General features: G+C 45.6%; 1 protein-coding gene across 1 annotated transcript in view; it reads left to right on the top strand.

Annotated features, from left to right (window-relative positions):
• Positions 1 to 17677, top strand: part of LOC144132258 (uncharacterized) — a 53557-nt gene that overhangs the window by 12789 nt on the left and 23091 nt on the right. Inside the window, exons 2-3 of the mRNA XM_077664537.1 lie at positions 11608 to 11667; positions 16232 to 16305. The gene's annotated coding sequence lies outside the window, so the exon portion shown is untranslated. The remainder of the gene's footprint in view (positions 1 to 11607; positions 11668 to 16231; positions 16306 to 17677) is intronic.

Below are 17677 nucleotides of genomic sequence, written 5' to 3'. Positions count from 1 at the left end.
ACGCAGTATCTGTCTCACATCTCGGAGGACACATGAGCCGCGCTGTAAGGGAAGGGATAAAGGAGGGACTGAGAGAAGGAAAGAAGAAAGAGGTGCCGTAGTGGAGTGCTCTGGAATAATTTCTGCCACCTGGGGATCTTTACCGTGCACTGGCATCGCTAAGCACAGGGGCACCTTTGCGTTTTGCCTCCATCGAAGCGATGGCCGCATTTCGATGGAGGCGAAACGCAAAGATGCCCGTTTGCTGTGCGATGTCAGTGCACGTTAAAGATCCCCAGATGCAGGAAAACAATTATTTTTGGAACCATTCAGGCATTCAGTTGGCAACCTACTAAACGTTTCTGCAGTTGACAACTTAGGGCGCTGGTGGGCTAGCTCGTGGTGGAATATAGCAGCCAGTTTATTTGCGCATATGGAAGAAGGAAAGCATGCGAGCCAACTCTTCCGATTTTTCCGTAAAATGTATGAATTTTTACCCGCCTTACTAGTTTACGAATCTAGCGTAAAATTTTTCGGAAAATAAATTTTATTTGCAATTTAAAATTCTGCAAAAAAAACACCGATGCCGGTTGTAACCTTGCACCGTCAAGAGAGAGGGAGATGTATACTCTGTGAAATTAGGAGCAGCAGCTGGAACATTTCGCAGTAAACAATCGTTAATTCAACCCAACTAAAAAATGTTTATGGTGGCTCCTCATCCCGGGTTAATTCAGATAACCTTGACTGCCGCCACAGTCCCGCCAAATATCTGTGTAAGACTATGGCGTCGGGAGCTCGTTTATTCGGACGCCCAGGAGCTGGCATCAGTCAATTCGAACGGCTCCCAAAGTGGTGCCGTATCAAGCTATGGCATGCTGAACTAACCGATGCCCAGATATTTGTCCCCAAGCCTGAACTGCATGTCACATTGCTATCAGTGCCCCTTCGACATGCACGCGCAGCTGCAGGTGTTTTGAATATCAGCAGGCCTCTTGTGGTAGGCCGATAGTCTGGCCGCATAGTTTCGTTTTCGGAGCTTCGTCGCCAGCCTGAAGCGGCGGCGGCTATCGACTGCGTTTATCAGTCAGTTAGCCAAGCTACCCGCTGTGCAGAACAATGATTGCGTTGTCACGGACATTTTTTGCTTGTTTATTTATCTAAAACGTCTTAATTGTCACTGCGGCAATGCTCTAAAACAAATGCGCGCTGCCCTCGATTCAGTCTGCGTGATATACTTGCGTTCTTTCAGCGCACCGAAATTCCAAGCTCGTCAAGTGCAGTTCGCTGTTTCTGCGTGTCTTCACGTGCGACGCCACATGTGAAAAAGGTTCAGCGCTATCGCGTCTTGTACTGGCCGCAACATTAAAAAATTTGTGTGCTGGCTTGGCTGCAACTCCCCCACCTCATGGCGAAGGTTTTACGAATTAAAAGCCTTGAGGTTGGAAGGTATGGGAAAGAACTCAGGAGAGACTGTACATCACATTTTTTTGAAGCGAGATCCCCCTGCTCCCTTCCTACTTGGCCGCCATCTCATTGCGCTTGCAGCAGGCATTATAGCAGACAACAATGCTGCGCCTATAAAAACTATTGGATGCGCCAATAGTTGTTGCAAAAGCGCGTGACTTACAGCACACTTTATGGCGTAAAGCTCTGATAGCGAGGGCCTCTCCGCAGTCTTCCTTCCTCTATGTTCCCGCATCATGTTGGTTGCATAAAATGGTTGCAGCATGTCTGTCAACCCTGAAGAGGGCTGAAGAAGTATATTCTGGCTTGAAGGACAAAACCTTGGAGCAGGTCCAACGAGGTCATGCTTTATTGGAAGGTGGGAATTTCCTCGTTGCTGATACACTTCGCCAGCTTGATGAATTTGTAAAAAATTCTTTGAACCGTTGGGATACTAAAGTCAACATAAAAAAGTTTCAGTGATCATGTTCTTCGGACTTTTAGTCAAGCACGTTTGGCAGAACTTGTGGGAAAGACAGTGTCGGCATTAATAAAATGATTTGTCACTGTTTTTTATGAACTACTATCTTGTTTCTTTCCTTCCTAGCTACACATGGCTGAACCTTAACTCGTTAGGAACAAACTCTTTTTTTACTCCTTTATTCCGTCGCGCTGCTCCCAGGTTGTTTCAGGTTTGTAGTTCGGATACAAAGGTGCTCCAAAATGGATATTTTCCTGCTCCAGAAATTTTTCAAAAACTTGAAATGGCTGCATCAGCATTCGTTGTGTATTTGTGTGTACATGTGCACATTGCGCACTTATCTACTACAAATACCGTATTTACTCGAATGTAACGCGAATTTTTTACCGAAAGTACAAAAGGAAATGTCATCCCCCGCGTTACAATCGAATACTAGGTTTAAAAACGCTATAAAGAGCACCAAACACACACTTAAAATCATTTCATGTGTCAAACTTGAACGTTGATCGTACTGGTCATTCGAAATCAGGCACTCCAACTCGCCGGTCAACCAGTACGCGAATCACAAGTCATAACTTCTAGGACAAAGCGGAAACCTAATCGCAAACGCAAAAAAATGACGCCGGTGAGAACAAGCCAATAAGAGTCGACGCCAGCTTGAGTCACTGGATGAATGGATGGAAGGTAGGAGCGTCCCCTTTCAAACGGGGCAGTGGTTGTTGCCACTATGCTCAGTTTTTTCCTTTATTTTTGTTTACTCTGCTCTATGTTAATACAATTCGCCATTTCCTTTAAAAAACGTCTTCATACACTTTAAAACTTATGTCACCTCTCTGCTTTTGTGCCACCAATCCTCCAATCGCTTTTTGCTAATTTCCACCGCAGATTTATTTACATGGCTATTGTTATCACTAAACCGTAAGGCCTCAGGAAGAGTGACTGTGCCTGCATCGACATCGGGATGGATACCATCGCATTTTAGGATGAGGCGTTTTATTCTTTCTTCAGATTTACCACACACAGCACATGTGTCATCGTCTTTGTTAAATTTTTTTCTGTAGCTGCGCCTTCTAAGACACCCTGACCTAGTTTCAAAGAGGAGGGCACTGCCTCTTGAGTTATCATAAAACGTTTCCTTCCTGATCTGCCTTTTCCAGCATCGATATAGTTCGACACTATGCAACTTTTCCATTGAATCTATCCAATTTTTACCTTCGACGTTTTTAACCTCTCGTTTAATGCTCTTTCTTTCTCCTTTCTCATCTCTTGCAAACTCACTGGCCAGCTTTCCAGTTCGTTTCCGCCACTGTGTGTCAAAGCTCTTTCTGTACAGGTATTTATATACCTTAGCTGCTCGCCCGTTATCATCCAATTTCCTCAGGCGTTCTTCGTATAGTACTTTACTCTGAACTTCCCGTGCTTCGAACGTTGCCCAGCCCATATCCCCCTGTACTGCCTGGTTTGTGGTTTTCCCGTGGGCACCTAGTGCTATTCTTCCGACAGTTCTCTGATTTACTTCTAATCGCGACTGAACTGCAGCCCTTAAGCATATAACCGCATTCCCGAAAGTAAGCCCCGGTACCATTATTCCTTTCCAAATACCTCTGAGGACTTCATACCTGTTGTGCCCCCCCAATGCCCTGTTTCATTATCCCGACATCTCTTCGCCCTTTTGCTATGAGAGACTGTTCGTACTTTTCCGTCTACATATGCCCGTTGTTTACCCATACCACGAGATATTTGTATTCGGACACTCGGGGTATTTCATGCCCTTGTGTTGTAAGCTCCTGATCTGCTGTGCTGTTGAAAACCATCACAAATGAATTTGTTGCGCTAAAACTGAACCCTAGACTGTCTCCTTTGTCTCCACAGCAATTCACCAAAGTTTGCAAATTTTCCTGGCTAACAGTACAATATCGTCCGCATACATCAAACCCGGTAGACGTTGCTCAACAACCTTTCCGCCTAATGTGTATGACAGATCATAACCTAGATTGCATCCTTGTAGCCTTCTTTTCATACTAATCATGTAAAGCATGAACAGCAGCGGTGATAGAGGGCAACCTTGCCTTAATCCTTTGTGTATCGGGACAGTTGTTGTACTCTTAATTCCTTCCCATGTTATTTCAACTTCATTCTCTCGATATATTTCGTGTAGAAAATTAATTACCTCATTAGGGAAATCTTCACCTTTTAATATGTTCCACAGGAGTTCCTTGTTCACGTTGTTGTATGCACCGCTTATGTCCAAGAAGGCTAAATACAGAGGTCTGTTTTCCGCCTTAGCTATTTCTATGCACTGGGTAAGCATGAAAAGGCAATCATCTAAGCGCCTACCACTTCTGAACCCGTTCTGATGTTCTCCGAGTATTCTATTACTTTATACCCATGACTGCATTTTTATTTTCACCGCCTGCATCGCCAGCCTGTATGTAACTGATGTTATCGTAATCGGTCGGAAGGATTTTATGTTCGTCTTATTGCCTTTTCCTTTATAAATCAAATTCATTTTTTCTGTTTCCAGCTGTGCAGAATTTGCTGATTCGTTATGACTGCCTCCAATACTTTTATCAGCGTTTCCTTGCCTCTTGGGCCAGGTTAATTGATTAGCTTGATTGCAATTTTGTCGATCCCTGCTGACGTAAATCTTTGAATATTTGCTTCCGCCTTTTTCCAGTTAAGATGCGTCAGTTCCACGCTGTTTTCTATTGTGCATTCCTGTGTTGCTCCCTCATTTGTGGTGATTACTCTATCGTCTTTCCTAAATGACTCAGCTATGACTGATGAAATGTAGTTCACAGCGTCAGCTCCCTCTAAACATTTTCCTTCGGCATCGTGAATCTGTTTCTGCTTTCTGTGATTCGCTTTGCCCAGCCAGCTTATATGGTTCCAAAATTTTTTTGGCCCCCCTTTAGTTGCATCGCGAACTTCAGCCAGCCAGTGATCAGAGGACTGCTTTATTTTAGCCTGGACGAGGACGTGCACTGCTCTTTCTTTTGTCGATAACATTCCCATTTTCGGCCCATTTCCTCATCAGATAACTGCCCCCTCTTTGCTTCTCTTTGTTCCCGTGATGCCAACCGTCGCTGTTCGGTGGCCTCCCTAATTTCCTTATTCCACCAACTTCGTGGCTTCCTCTTTCCTCTACAGCGGTTTACTCCTTTTACTTGTTTTATTTTTGTACTAATGAGGAGTTCTAATTTATTATAATCCCACGTTTCCATGGGTATGTGTCTCTATTGCTTCCTCTATGAACGCCGCTATTTGCGCTATTTATTCGTCATTAAATTTTCCGCGCTCTGTTTGGCTCCCCTTCATTTCTCTTTTGAGCAGGGCTCCAAACTGTAAACTAATATGCTTATGATCACTACCGAGGCTGTACTTCCCTCTTCGTCTATTTCCATCATTGCGAGCTTGCTATACATCCCCTGCGAGGTTAAGCAGTAGTCATTGGTCGTTTGCCTGTTACGGGATTCCCACGTGATTTGTCCCTCACACTTAGTTTCTCTATTTACAATAACTAGGTTGTGTCGCTCACAGAAGTCTAGCATCATCTTCCCGTTATAATCTGTGTATCCATCCAGATCCTTGATGCGGCCATTCATGTCCCCAACAGAATAATATTGGCGCCTTCTCCAAACTCCTTTATATCGTCATTGAGACACTTAACTAGATCCGTGTTCTCTTGCCTGCATTATTCCCCTGTCCCTAAATAAACTACTTCTAGCCATGTCCTTTTACCGGCAATTGCACCCGATACCCAGACATGTTCTTTGCAAGTTGACTTTATTCTTTGCCAATTTGTTCCTTGATGTATCAGCATACCTCCTCCTCCTCCCTTCCTCTCCGTTGTTGTTCTGTTGCTCCCTTCCCAGACGTAGCCATAAATATATGGTGGGTCTTCTAGATTCCTGAGGTGTGTCTCGCATAGCGCGTATACACCTATTTCTTCGTCCTTCAACTGCTGTTCTATCTCTAACCACTTCGCTCTCTTTCTACCGCCTTGCATGGTTATGTACCTGATCGTAGTGTTAAATTTCTTTTTTGTAGTTTTCTTCCTGGACCTACTAGTGGCCATTTTATTGGCGTCAGCCTTCAGTGCTACACTTTCTACTTTGCTTCTACCTACCCCTATGTCTTGAGCCGCAGTGGGCCCCCTAAAAAAGCTACTGCCCGGCCTGCCAAGCGCCACCCGATCTCGGCTCCTAGCCTTCTAATAAAGTGGATGCCATCTCGTGTAAAGCATCCGCCAAAGCCTGCTCTATGCACTTCCCTGTTTATGTCTGCCACTTCAAAGCCTTTCTCCTGGCTTAACTTCCATATCTCCCGATTAACAACCATAACGTACTTGGCAATTTCTCCGTTCCGTCCTTGCACTTCCGGCACTGTGCACACCACGATCTGGACTTGCTGTGCTATCGCCCTTAAATCGTCAACTACCTCCGCTAATCTTTCCGCTACTTTTTCGGCTTCACCATTCACGACATTATTTAGTCCCGCCGCTATCACTACCAAATTGCGCTCTTGAACATTCTTAGAAATTTCGTTTTTTGTTTCGCTCAGTACTGCATCCATTTTCCTGTCTGGGAAAGCCCCGACTGCTTTCCTACCCGCTTATCACCCTTTACACGCTCCATTATAGTTCTTTTGCAGCTACTCATAGTTGAGTGATCACCGATAAGTACTTGGGTACTCGCTTCCTCCATCCTAACTTCCGGTTTATTATGCCGCCTCTTATCTGTGGCTGCGACCTCATTCCTGGAAGTTATCTTGTTCCCATTCTCTCCATCTCCAACAGACTTCCTAGCTGCCACGTGTGCGTAGCTGTTCCTGTTTGAACCCGCCTGACCTAACTCCTTATCGCTGTCCATGCCAGCGCGGGCCCCATCCACGTGGCTGGCGCTGGAATGTCCGCCAATGTCACTTCGCTTGGCTGTGTCCGCCATTTTTGCTCTCAACAACTAATTAAGCTGCTCTTGGAGTTTGCGTTTCTCTGCCCTCTCTACCTGCAGCTCTTTTTCTAGGGCATCCATACGTAGCGCTAGGCTGGTGTTTGCTTCGTCAGCCCTGTCCAGGCGTGCACCTAATATGCAGCATTTGCACATAAAATTTGCGCTTTCGGCTTCCTCTACAGATTCGAACTGCGTTTCTTTCAGATTCATCAACGTCTCACACTCTTTGCATTTAACTTTCAGTTGCTTGACCATCTTAGCAGCACTGTATTATTCCTACCAGAAAATTCTAGAGAAGAAAAAAAACCACTTGCAACCACGTGTTCAAATAAAATTCTGCCTACCGCTAAAGCCAATCACCTATGAAGTAATACTAACTACCTGTCTTCTACTAACTAAACGAATACTAACTACCTGGCTCACAAGTGAGCTCTGCAGATCTATAGCTGTCAGCCGGAAAAGACCCGGCCGTTAGGCCATTGACCTGCTCTTTCGCGAGCACTTCACCTAACTAGCCCAGATCTAAAACTAGCCTAAATATAAGCTCTCAAAATATTAAACGAAAAAACTCATCGATTTGTCGTAGTCACGCACTCTCGCAGTCGTCCGTCCGTCAGGTCCCGGCCACCACGCGTAATCCGAAGAGCACCGAGACAGGCGTGCGCACCGCACGGTTGTCAACTGTCACTGTATGGATGGATGGATGGAAGGTAGGAGCGTCCCTTTCGAAACGGGGCAGTGGTTGTTGCCACTATGCTCAGTTCTTTTCCTTTATTTTTGTTTACTCTGCTGTAAGTTGTTAATAAAATTCGCCATTTCCTTTAAAAAACGTCTTCCTACACTTTAAAACTTATTTCACCTCTCTGTTTTGGTGCCACCAATCCTCCAATCGCTTTTTGCTAATTTCCACCGCAGATTTATTTACATGGCTAATGTTATCTCTAAACGCTAAGGCCTCAGGAAGAGTGACTGTGCCTGCATTGACTTCGGAATGGATACCATCGCATTTTAAGATGAGGTGTTCTATTGTTTCTACAGATTTACCACACACAGCACATGTGTCATCTTCTTCGTTAAATTTTTTGCTGTAGATGCGCGTTCTAAGACACCCTGACCTAGCTTCAAACAGGAGGGCACTGCCTCTTGAGTTATCATAAAACGTTTCCTTCCTGATCTTCCTTTTCCAGCATCGATATAGTTCGACACTATGCAACTTTTCCATTGAATCTATCCAATTTTTACCTTCGACGTTTTTGACCTCTCCTTTAATGCTCTTTCTTTCTCCTTTCTCATCTCTTGCAAACTCACTGGCCAGCTTTCCAGTTCGTTTCCGCCACTGTGTGTCAACGCTTTTTCTGTACAGGTATTTAAATACCTTAGCTGCCCACCTGTTATCATCCAATTTCCTCAGGCGTTCTTCGTATATTACTTTGAGCTTCCCGTGCTTCGAACGTTGTCCAGCCCATATCCCCCTTTACTGATTCGTTTGTGGTTTTCCCGTGGGCACCTAGTGCTAATCTTCCGACAGTTCTCTGATTTACTTCTAATCGCGACTGAACTGCAGCCCTTAAGCATTGAACCGCATTCCCGAAAGTAAGCCCCAGCACCACTGGCGCGATGAGAGGGCGCCACCTCTTGACGAATGCTCGCAACCTGTAGCAAGTTTGTGTGGCCTCCGTGACTGCAAAAGGTAACAGCCATCTCGGAGACAGCGAGCGCTCGCAATCTCCGCCAAGACGCCAGTAAAGGAGCAAGCGATCCCATCGCCATCTGTCTGTTATTCCTTGCAACTGATACAAAAACGTGGCCACGTGACTAACAGGCAGCAGGGCATGGAGGAGCGCGATTTGTTAGCTCTTTCTCGTGTTTAGTGCCAGTGCGTGTAGTTGTGCGTTCCGTGCTTCGAGTCTTAGGCCTATCCCCATCAAATGGTCGAGTTGTCTTCAAGCGCAATGGCGTGCTCATGCGCTCAGTATACAGTTGGCTTCAAGCGCAACGCTATTATGCTTGCTGAGAAAGTGGGAAATTCAGCGGCTGCAAGTTGTCTGGACGTCAACGAATCGACGATCAGTGGATGGAGGAAACATCGCGAGGAATTGTTTAACTGCAACAGCCTGCGAAAAGGCTTTCGGGGAACGAAGAAAGGCCGCTTCCCGGAGTTGGAGCGTCGCCTAGCAGAGTTCATTAGTGAGCAATGTTCCCGACTACTGGGAGTAAGCATTGAAATGCTTCAGTGCAAAGCACAGGAGCTTGAGCGGGACACGGGTTTAACCCAGAACCAGTTTAAGGCATCACGAGGCTGGGTGCAGTAGTTTATGCGAAGGGCCGGGTTCTCCCTTCGACGCACGACTTCTATTTGCCAGAAGCTGCCCGGAGACTTCGAGAGTTCCAACACTACGTCATCGATCTTCGTCGCTCTACCAACATGCCACTTCGACATATCGGCAAAGTCGACCAGACCCCCAGGTATCTGGACATGCCTATGTCCAGAACAGTGCACAAGTCTGGTGAGCAGGAAGTTCGCCTTATCTTCTTAGAAGCACAGACAGCGAAAAAATCGGATTACCGTTATGCTGGCAGGTTTGGCTGACGGCCGCAAGCTCCCTCCATTCATCATTTTTCGCCGGAAGACGATCCCGAAGGAAATTTTCCCGAAAGACTTTATCGTGCGCTTTCACGAAAAAGGTTGGATGGACTAGAACCTTGTCATGGATTGGTTTCAGAACGTGTGGGACCGAAGGCCAGGCGCATTGCTGCATCCGGAAACAATATTGGTTCTGGACTCTTTCCGGATTCACCTGACACCCGGCGTCAAACAAAATCTACAGCGTGACCGAACGCATCTCGTTGTTATACCGGGTGATATGACCTCCATTCTCCAGCCTCTGGACGTTTGCATTAACAAGCCCTTAGAGGATCGCTTGCGACAATTAAACTGGGAGTGTATTGAAAGCGAATCAACAACAACGCCTGCAGGTGTGCTGAAATGCCCAAGCGCGTCTACCGTTGCCCACTGGGTTTCAGCAGCCTGGTACGGGCTGCCTCATGATTTGGGCTACCGCGCATTTAAGAAATGCTCAATTTCAAATGCTCTAGACGGAAGCGAGGATGACCTGCTGTGGTAGGCAGCTAATGAGAGAGAAGAGTCAAGCTGTGATGATGACAGTGACAGCGACAACTGCCGTGAGGATGAGGGTGTATAGGAATGCCTGTTTGGCTTGTATTTCAATAAAGTTGTCTTTGACCCTCAGAACTGTGCGATGTCGGTTCCTCGCATCCCATTCGGGTTCTTTCGGTTCTTCTGTCGCACGCCCGAAGCTTACCCTCGGGTTACAATCGTAATTTTTTTCCCCTTTTCACACTCGAAAAGTCGACCCTCGCGTTACAATCGTGGTCGCGTTAAATTCGAGTAAATACCGTATTATTGCATCGTGGATTTCAACTTCTTGTCTGAACACCAGATGTAAAGTGGCTGGCTTTCATCAATTTGACAGTTTTGTGTAGAGTTCCGAGCATTTTGCAAGCTTAAAAGTTACTTTCTCCTTCAGTCTTGCTCTCCTATTGAGACTCGTGCAGTAAAACCTCGTTAATTCGACTAGATAATTGGGGCCTTTGCTGGGGACTTGAGCAGCCATGCCAGTCCATGGCTTCGGATGCTCGCTTATTCGGGTGGTACTAGGGTCGCACCGTTTAGTTCGGACGGGCTTCCAAAAAGACAGCGTGTGGAGACATGACCCGCTCTAACTGATCATCCAAATATCCACCCTAGGGCCTGGATTACATGTTCCATTACTCCCTGTGCACCTTTGACGTGCATGCAATGGCTGGCGGAACCATGATCGGCAGGCACCGATCACTACTCCGAGGAATGCGGTTTGTTTTTCATAGCTTTGCCACCGACTCACAATGACAGTGGCTATTGGTCACTTACAGGCCACTCTGCGTGCGTGCCAAGCCCAGCTGCACGCCTTTTAGAATGCCGTCTTGCTTGTTACTCTCAAAACGATTTTTTGTTTAGGAAAGCCTCCTCACACGCGATGCCACATGATAATAGCCGCCGCAGTGACCCAGTGGTTATGGCGCTCATCTGCTGACCCGAAAAACAGGATTGATCCTGGCCTCGGCGGTCGAATTTCGATGGAGGCGAAATTGTAGAGGCACGTATACTGTGCCAAGAAAGTGTGCACCCCAGGTGTTCTGAATTTCCGGAGCCCTTGACTACAGAGTCTCTCCTAGCCCGAGTCACTTTGGGATGTTAACCTCCCCATAAACCAAACCAAGGCACATGAGAAGAGCCTGTACAGAGACTGCGTTGCACTGTGAAAGAGGCCGCGGAGAGCATTATCATTACAGAGCAGTTCAACCTGCGACACTCCTGTTAGTATGTGCGCATTAAAGCGTTTGATGGAACAGTGAAAAATCGTGATCGCTGTGCACTTTTAGTCTCAAAAGCGGGTGATCTTTGCACAGTTAGTTACCAAATAAATTTGCTCTCATGCAGATGAAGTTTATTAGTTTTTTGGGGGCCATTTGATGATTCGACCTTTGCATATTTAAGATGATTGTTTTGCTGCATTCAAGTCGGTATCAGTGTGGTTCTACTGTAGTTCATGCTGCACAATTTGTGTTTATATATTTGGCATCATTGAATGTATTGGTACAATTTGTGCGGTGTTCTTTGTCATGTTTGCCTGTTTGTTGTGGTGCGTGATGTTGGGGGACTTCATTTGGCTTCGCAACAATGGCTCGCAGGTCCTGGTCTGGAGCAAGGAGATGCAGGCGCTGCCCGCTTTCAGTTCGACCTGGTAAAACGTGAGTGCAGTTGGGGCACATTACAACTCTCGTCACATCACGGTGATGCCACAAGCCTTTTTGTATGCACATTTGTTAGGCGAGGCTAAACAGCCATCATCTTGTGACGTCACTGTGATGTCATAAGTTCGCATTCGTAGGCGGAAAGAAAAAAGCTGCATTTTTAAAACATTTACTGTGGCAGTGATATTCGTAGCCCGAATCCCTGTGATTATTGCCACCACTGGGCACCCCATAAATTTTCTTGGGCACGGCATGGCCAACCAGTGAGGCACTGGTGAAACCAGTTTGAGCTGCCACTGGATAGGAATCGGGACCTGGCATGCGTGCTTTTCGCAGGCTCTTCGAAACTTGCTGAACTATCCCACCATTTTGTTGTGTCATTTGGTACTCGTGGCCACACAGATTGCGTGCACGACGTGATCCACTGGTGATCAATTCCTCAGTGAACATGTTAACTTCTCTCGTCAATAAAATGTGTTTCACTGCTGAACAAATACTGATGTAGCCACAGAAAGGTGCACAGTAAATTTTTAAAAAGAACGAAAATTATGCAGAGTTGTTTTGTGTGCTCTTTGGGGAATGCCTGTGACATTATTCTGTCAGGCACTGTAAATCAGATACAGTCAAATTTATTTAACATCCATACCAAATCAGAGGTTTTTAAAAATAATTTTCATACATGTTTGCAGTTCGAACCCTGTTTTTCTAGTTAACTGAAGCTCCAAGCCGTAAGCTTCAGCTAAAGTGACCGGCACTGCACATCACATAACGGAGTAGCGGTGGAGCAATGACTGGTGTACCTGCACACAGTGCGAATTCGACATATCGCGAGGAAAGACGATAAAATACGTGAGACGCAGAGGCCTTCATTTCATGCTATGAAAGTTTGGCAGACTCCCTCAACGCCCACAGTGTTGCCGCTGTTGCATGCTAATTACACTAATCTGCTTTGGGGACATGGAAAGCTTGGCGTTGCTACTGCACGAGGAAAGGCACTCTCGCTGTTTTTTTGGTATCGGTATCTAACGCATTTAAGTGACATCAAACTCGCATGCTGCAACGCAATTTTCCAATGCTTCCTCGCATGAGAACTTGTTTAAATGTTGCCGAGAACAAAAACCAGCATTCGAGAGACATCACTTGCTGCGCAGTTGAGTGACTAGGAGGAGTTTTTTTTTCGCGACAAGGATGCTTGACATGGTTGACGTGGTGATGGCACGGTGGAACTCTATGCTTATCTTCGTCTCTCTCTTTTCTATGTTGTAATTATTTGCGCGACTCTCTTTAAATGGAAGGGGCATTTGAAAGCCTCCTCTTATACACTTTTGTTTGTAAACCGCTATCCACTTTTCATGTACTCTGGCCTTGTTCCTCGCATTAGATTGTTGTTCTTTCAGTTATTTTCCTTTACGCACCCGCAAAGTCAGACCTTATGTTACAATCATGGTCACATTACATTTGGGTAAATATGGTGCAGTAGAATCTCAGTTATAAGACTTTCAGGGGATCGCGCGAAACCATCGTGTAATCGAACATCTCGCACAAGTGACGCAGTTGCATAATAAACACATCCGCTACTCCGGCTTTCGAAAATTAGTTCTTTTCCCTGTACTTTATAAAAGCGACCATTTTAATTCTGCAAGTATTGATTCTAAGGTCGTGCGCAGCCAGGCTTTTCGGCGCTGAAGGGGTGGCTTTAGAAGAGGCGCGCCCGCAAGCTCCCGTCCCTGCACATGAACTCATTAATTTTCATGCACTGAAAACGTCAAATAAAAGTTAGACTTCATTATTAATGGCTCCTTGATTGCAAAAGAAATGACATTCATTAAACAAGAATTAATTACATTGTACTTGATTTTAGGTTATTTTTATAATATGAGTGCCTAAGGTCCACAAAATCATGTGCTAACACACAGGCGCATGCAGCAATTGAAGTGCAAAATTCAAAACTGCTGTCATCTGTTATTGCAGCAGTACTACCACACAAATTTCACTGTTTTGCGTTAGTGCTAGCTTCTGCACGACTATCTTTTTACAGGCCTCCTGCATCTCTGGCAGCTTGTACTTTGGCCTTGCATGAGATGAGTGTTACTTGAAGTATGCTAGCAATTCATGTATATATGCAGGCAGAAAGTACAATTATTTACAGTTTTGCTCACTGTATCACATAAGCAATACCGGACATTACAGGGTTAAGTAGGCATCACGTGTACTTTGAGAACTACTTGGATGATGCGGCAGAAATATGGCTGCTACAATCCAATGAAGACATTTTGCGGCGCGCTCTATAGCCATACCAGCGACATGTCTTTCTCTAGAGCCGCGGTCACTTGGTGACATCAGGGAGCAGTGTCTGTACTAGGAATTCACATCATAAAGGGAGAGAAAAAAAAGATGTTCACCTGCAATGTGAATGCGCTGGGGGCCCTTCCTGCAGCAATGCGCGGCCCATACCGGGTGACAACGCACGCCGCTCGCTCCTGGCTTGCTTGATGTCGCTAGACCTAAGGTGTTCTGCATTGAAGTCGCAGTGGAAAAGCGTTTTTGAACTAGTCGCTGATTATCATACAAATTTCTGATTTTCTTACCGCCTCTATGATAACTTCATGCCGATACGAATATGAAGTTGATTTCCCTAACGCCTTTGTCAGCAAAGTGCACGGAAAAACTGGCCAGGAGAGCCGCCTCACACCGATGGCAATAGGTTGCACGTGCGGAGTCCGAGCCACTGGCAGAGCCATCATTACAAGCCGTCGTGTGTTATCAATCGCATCATTGCATTCACATCACCGTCTTGATTCCGATCCGGAACCAATATTGGTTAACATCAAGTATGCCAATAAAGTGCTCCACCAGCGTGCCTCATTCCAGACTGTTCTGCTGACCATCGTATGAAGTGGGAGTACATATTTTGCAGTTGTATAATTGAGGCTTTTAATCCATTATCTGTCTGAGAAATTCGCCGGCCTCGTACCAATTAGTCTTAAATGTGGGTCGCTGCATAAATGAGACACATAATCGGGGCTCCACTGTAGTTAGGTTTCAGTCTCCGTACTGTTGCACACATGAGATGATATTGCCCAACTATTGAGGGTCCCTCCAGACTGTCGCTTGCTTCTTTTCTGTCATGACATATTGATTTTTTATTCATTTCATGGAGGTATAAAGTCATCATTGAAAGGCACGGATTTACACATTAGTGTTCTTTTGACCAAGAGCTAGGGATATCAGACGCATGCTTTGTAAGAAAAATCGCTCTACAAACACAGGGCACAAAGCCTTTAGTGTAAATGGACTCTTACACCCCGCCTCATATGTGGCCAAATATTGATGGAGGAACAATGCAAGGCATTTGCGCACTTAACTCTGGTTGTATGTGTGAAACCAAGAAGGGTATAATACTAATTCAATGTTTAATTTTACATTAGCTTAATTAGCTTTGTGCTGTTACTGTATTTACTCTCGTAATTTGTACACTTTTTTCTTTATATTGGGGCTTCAAAAAAGGGGGTGCGCAAATTATGCAGAAATATACTCAACGCGCCCTAAAAAAACTCTACAAAGGCCATAACGCACAATATGTATTGTATAACCGTAGCAGTGGCCTAGTCGCTTGAGCATCTGCCTCGCATGCGGGAGGTGTGGGGTTCGATCTCCAATGCCACCGGGTACACACCGGTGATACAAGAGGCGCAAGCTTTCCTCTCCCTGTTTCTCGGCTTCTGTAAGGTGAAATGCATAGGAAAATGGTTTTTAACCCCACCTTGACTAGAAAAAACCTTTTTCCAAGGCGCTGTTTGGCCACAGATGCCCTTGTGCCATAAAAAATTATGATCAATATATATTGTATATTGACGCCTACACGTAGTCCCTCCATCTTGCACCCCTCTCTGGCCAACAAAACGTTTACTCCAAATATAACCGTGCCCCCTTCCATCCCGCGTCACACTATGTTTTGCCCATGGTATGGCATGACGGCACTTATGCAGCTACAGACAGCAATCGCGCAATGATACAATCACAAAGCCAGCCGCGGAGGCAAAGGAAATAACGGGCGATGAATTGGTGCCCTTGCGTGCAGCCCAACTGACTTAGCAAACTGAACAGCAAACGGTTCGGTAGTTTCGGATTCGGGCATGCACGCAACAGTTCATCCGGGAAAATGATTGCCAGCGTTAGTGAGCCGGGTAAATGGCGCACAATTCGTACCCTCGCCACTCTTCTTTTGCTACCACACAGGGCGACACGGCCGCGCCAATCTTCCCAGCTTCCCTTGCGTGCCCCCACGTACGTGCTGGTTATCTGGCGAAACAGAGAGCCCAAATTGTGCGAGTAAAAGTTTTTTTTAATAAATCTGGGTAAAAAGTTGGGGGTGCGCAAATTATGTGCAGGCACGAACTAGATGAGCAAATGCGATAATTGTTCGTAAGGAAGCTGTGGTAGTGCTGTTTTATCTCGGGAGTTTTACAGTGGTGTTTCTGTTGTCAAACAGCGGTAGCTTCGGAGTCTGCCAAATGGCATCGCTGTTTTAGTATCCACTATAAGTGCTGGCACATTGCAGCCATCCTGCGGCCTTCGCTGAGCCCTGCGGACTACGTCGATTCCAGCGGTTCGCCTGGGTACGTCTTCACGGAGGTAAGTGCACAGTATGCTTTGGAGATTTGCCTGTCTGGATCTTGGCTGGGGTACGGCTGGCGGGTTGCATTTTCTGGTTAGTGCAAAGAATAAAAAAATTGCTGAAATTGCCAACACTTGTTTCTTATAATTTCGACGTGGCAGGAAGACGTCCCATTGTTCAGTCTTGTGCGTTCATAAGAAAATATAATTCACCATTTTTTTTGTTCTCCAACTATATTTTTGAGGGAATATTCTCAATCTATATACTCGGTAGGCAGCTGTTCTGCAGGAGTGTGCCAGAGGTGCCATAATTATAGATTATGCTCTACACTAGTGTGTTGGTCAAATTGAAGTTTGTTTATATTATTTGGTGGGTAACGAGGTATACGTTGTGCGAAATCAAAAAAATATATATAATTGGTTTTTGTGGAAAGGAAGCGGCGCAGTATCTGTCTGATATATCGTTGGACACCTGAACCGTGCCGTAAGGGAAGGGATACAGGAGGGAGTGAAAGAAGAAAGGAAGAAAGAGGTGCCCTAGTGGAGGGCCCCGAAATAATTTCGACCACCTGGGAATCTCTAACGTGCACTGACATCAAACAACACACGGGCGCTTAGCGTTTCACCTCCATCTAAACGCGGCCGCTGCGGTTGTGTTCGAACCCGGGAACTCCGGATCAGTAGCCGAGCGCTCTAACCACTGAGCCACCGCGGCGGGTATCCCAAAAAATGTAAAAAATGTAAAAAACAGACTTGTGACGACAAATAAACAAACCCATTTTCGATAATTTTAAACTTTGGTTGCATATTCTTCAGTATATCAGCAATTCGGAAGAGTAAAAGATATATTGATTAAGCTCCAGTGGTGTGCCGACCTTTGCGCAAGTCTCGGCACACCATGTAGCTACGAGCAGGATACGACAGGTGTGAAATGCATACACATTTTAAACACGATAGCTTCAAATGTGTCGTTTAGCAGAGAACCCGTCATCGTAGTTACCATTGATGCGTGAAGACAACCTGGATTAGTCGAAAGGGTCGTGACAGCACACATGATGCAGAGAAATCAAAATGTGATTAAAATGTTAAATTAACTGCAATTATAAGCTTTGGAACATTCCTCAAAAGTGATTGACAGGTAAGAATGTGTAGGGGACACTTAAGCTCCGCCTTAAGATCACGATACGATAGTGTTAATGGGTTAATTCCCATGTACGCAAGAGTGGTCATTCTCGACTTCACATTCATAGATCCCTGGGAGTCCTTATACCGCTCCTGGCGTAATGGTGCAGCGGATAAGGCGGGGGACACTGGTCTTTGAAAAAAAAATATTAATGGAGTCACAATTGTGCCATCTTCAGGGAACATGCAATTTTGTGTGCAGATTTTA

Source organism: Amblyomma americanum, chromosome 1, assembly GCF_052857255.1.
Source record: "Amblyomma americanum isolate KBUSLIRL-KWMA chromosome 1, ASM5285725v1, whole genome shotgun sequence".
NCBI classification, from domain to species: Eukaryota; Metazoa; Arthropoda; class Arachnida; order Ixodida; family Ixodidae; genus Amblyomma; species Amblyomma americanum.
Note: the sequence above shows the minus strand (reverse complement) of the source record. Positions and strands in the feature narration are given on the sequence as shown.